This window comes from Octopus sinensis, unplaced genomic scaffold, assembly GCF_006345805.1.
Source record: "Octopus sinensis unplaced genomic scaffold, ASM634580v1 Contig03003, whole genome shotgun sequence".
Taxonomy (NCBI): domain Eukaryota; kingdom Metazoa; phylum Mollusca; class Cephalopoda; order Octopoda; family Octopodidae; genus Octopus; species Octopus sinensis.
Window position 1 is genome coordinate 10,001 of NW_021826178.1, and position 3,239 is coordinate 13,239.

Genomic DNA, 3,239 nt, shown 5'->3' on the forward strand with positions numbered 1-3,239 from the left:
ATGTGAAATAGAGAAATTCCATTTTCTCTCTCTCTCTCTCTCTCTTTTCTCTCTTTGTCTCTCACTCTCTTTCTCGTTTTCTTTCCTCTTTCTCTCCTTCTTTCTCTCTCTATCTCCCTCTTTCATTTCTTTCCTTCTATTTCTTTTCTCACTTTCTCTGTCTTTCTCCTTTTTCTCTCTCTCTTTCTTTCTCCTCTCTCCGTGTCTCATTTACTCTCTCTCTCTTTTCTCTCTTTGTCTCTCACTCTCTTTCTCGTTTTCTTTCCTCTTTCTCTCCTTCTTTCTCTCTCTATCTCCCTCTTTCTCCTTTTTCTCTCTCTCTTTCTTTCTCCTCTCTCCGTGTCTCATTTACTCTCTCTCTCTTTTCTCTCTTTGTCTCTCACTCTCTTTCTCGTTTTCTTTCCTCTTTCTCTACTTCTTTCTCTCTCTATCTCCCTCTTTCATTTCTTTCCTTCTCTTTATTTTCTATCTTTCTCTCTCTTTCCCTTTTTCTTTTCACTCTTTCTTTCTCTTTCTCTCTCCGTATCTCTTTTACTCTCTCTCTCTTTCTTTTCTCTCTTTTCCCATTTTCCTTTCCTCTCTTTCTCTCTCACATTTCCTTCCTCTTTCTCTTTTTCTTTTTTCTCTTATCTTTCTCTTTCTCTATTTTTCAAGTTCTCTCTTTCTCTCTCCGTATCTCTCTCTCTTTCATTTCTTTCTCTTTCTATTCTTACATGCTGTCTCTTTCCCTTTTCTTCTCTCTCTTTCTTTCTCGCTCTCTCTTTTTCCTCTTTTTCTCTCTCTCATCTTTTCTCTCTTTTTCCATTTTACTTTTCTCTCTTTCTCTCTTTTTCTTTCTCGTTCTGTCTTTTTCCATTTCTCTTTCTTTATCTCTTTCTATTACTTTTTTCTCTTTCTTTCTCTTTCTGTCTCCTTCAATTTTCCTTTTCTCTCTTTCACCCAACCTTTTTCTCTTTCGTCTCTCTTTCTCTTTAACTTGTCTCTCTTTCTTTGATGCCCTTTCTCTTTTCCTTTACTCTCTCTTTCTTCTTCATTCCTTCTCTCACATTTTCTTTTCTATCTTTCTCTCTATGTCTCTTACACTTTTTTCTCTCTCTTTCCTTCCTCTCTCTCTCTTTTCAATCTGTCTTCCTCTCTCTTTCTTTCCCACTCTCTTTTCACTCCTATATTACCCTCTTTCCCTCTCTGTCTCTTTTCTCTTTCTCTCCCTCTCCTATTCTTATCTGTCACTTTCTTTTGACCCCTTTCCCTCTTTCTTTCTCCCCATCTCTTTTTCTCTTCTCTCCTTCTCTCCCGCTCTTTTACCTTTCTCTCCTGCTTTACTTTTCTCTCTTCTTTATCTCTCTCCTTTTCTTTTCCTTCTTTCTCTCCCCTTATTCGCTTCCTTTCATCTCTCTCCTTCTTTTCTCTCTTCCTCCCTCTCCCTCTCTTTCTTTCTGTCTCTTTGTCATTTCCTTTTTCTCTTCTTTCCCTTTTTTCCTTTTCTCCCTTTAAGGGACTTACTTTTTTCTTTTCTCTCCTCTCTTGCCTTCTCACTTTCTATTCTCTCTTTCTCCCTCTTTCTTTTCTCTCATTCTCTTTATCCCTTTTACGTCTCTTTTATCCCTCTCTTTCTCATTTCTCTCTCCTTCAGTGTTTGTCTTTCCTCTTTCTTCCTCTCTCTCTCTCCCATCTTCTCTCTTTATTTCTCTCAGTACCTTTTTCTTCTCTTATCTTCCATCTTACTCTCTTCCTCTCCTTCTTTCTCTTTTACTATTCTCTCTCTCTCCCTCCCTGCTTCTTTTCTCACTCTTTTTATTTTCTGGTTTTCCTTCTCCCTATCTCTCTTTATCTTTTCCTTTTCTCTCTTTCTCTCTCTGTTTCCTTTCTCTCTCTCTCTCTCTCTTCTTTCTTTTCTCTCTTTCGCTCGTTTTCTTTGTCTGTTCTCTCTTACTCTCTCATTTCCTCATTGTCTTTCTCTTTTTCTTTTCTCTCTATCTCTCTTTCTTTTTCTCTTTCTCTGTTCCTCTCATCTCTTTTTCTCTCCCTCTTTCTTTTCTCGCACTCTCACTTTTATCTCCTCTCCCTCCTTCTCGTTTTCTTTTTATCCTTCTTCCTCTCTCTCACTCTTTCATTTCTCTCTTTCTTCCTCTCGTTTCTTTTTCTCTCTCTTTTTCCTTTCTCGCTCTCTCACTTTTTTCTCCTTCTTTCTCCCTCTCGTTTTCTTTTTATCCTTCTTCCTCTCTCTCACTCTTTCATTTCTCTCTTTCTTTCTCTCATTTCTTTTTGTCTCTCTTTCCCTCAGGCATTTTTCTCCTTCTTTCTCCCTCTCGTTTTCTTTTTATCCTTCTTCCTCTCTCTCACTCTTTCATTTCTCTCTTTCTTCCTCTCGTTTCTTTCTCTCTCTTTCCTTTCTCGCTCTCAGGCTTTTTTCTCCTTCTTTCTCCCTCTCGTTTTCTTTTTATCCTTCTTCCTCTCTCTCACTCTTTCATTTCTCTCGTTCTTCCTCTCTTTTCTTTTTCTCTCTCTCTTTCGTTTCTCGCTCTCTCACTTTTTCTCCTTCTTTCTCCCTCTCGGTTTCTTTTTATCCTTCTTTCTCTCTCTCACTCTTTCATTTCTCTCTTTCTTCCTCTCGTTTTGTTTTCTCTCTCTTTCTTTTCTCGCTCTCTCACTTTTTTCTCCTTCTTTCTCCCTCTCGGTTTCTTTTTATCCTTCTTCCTCTCTCTCACTTCTCTCTTTCTTCCTCTCGTTTTGTTTTCTCTCTCTTTCTTTTCTCGCTCTCTCGCTTTTTTCTCCTTCTTTCTCCCTCTCGTTTTCTTTTTATCCTTCTTCCTCTCTCTCACTCTTTCATTTCTCTCTTTCTTCCTCTCCTTTCTTTCTCTCTCTCCTTCCTTTCTCGCTCTCTCACTTTTTTCTCCTTCTTTCTCCCTCTCGTTTTCTTTTTATCCTTCTTCCTCTCTCTCATTCTTTCATTTCTCTCTTTACTCTCTCGTTTCGTTCTCTCTCGCTTCTTTCTCCTTCTTTCTCCCTCTCGTTTTCTTTTTATCCTTCTTCCTCTCTCTCACTCTGTCATTTCTCTCTTTCTCTCTCTCGTTTTCTTTTTTCAATCTCATTCTCTTTATCTTTTCTCTCCTTTTCTCTCTCTCTTTCTCTGTTTCGTTTCTCTTTTTGTCCTCTTTATAGTTCGCTCTCACTTTTCCTTTTCTTTCTTCTATTTTTCTCTTCCTCTCTTCTTTTTTCTCTTTCTTTTTCTTTCTCTC

General features: G+C 38.1%; 1 protein-coding gene across 1 annotated transcript in view; it reads right to left on the reverse strand.

The window, feature by feature from the left end:
- LOC115227393 (ankyrin repeat domain-containing protein 27-like) overlaps positions 1–118 on the reverse strand; it is a 9,943-nt gene extending 9,825 nt beyond the window's left edge. Inside the window, exon 1 of the mRNA XM_029798240.2 lies at positions 1–118. This exon is cut by the window's left edge and continues 176 nt beyond it. The gene's annotated coding sequence lies outside the window, so the exon portion shown is untranslated.
- Positions 119–3,239: the final 3,121 nt, after the last annotated feature.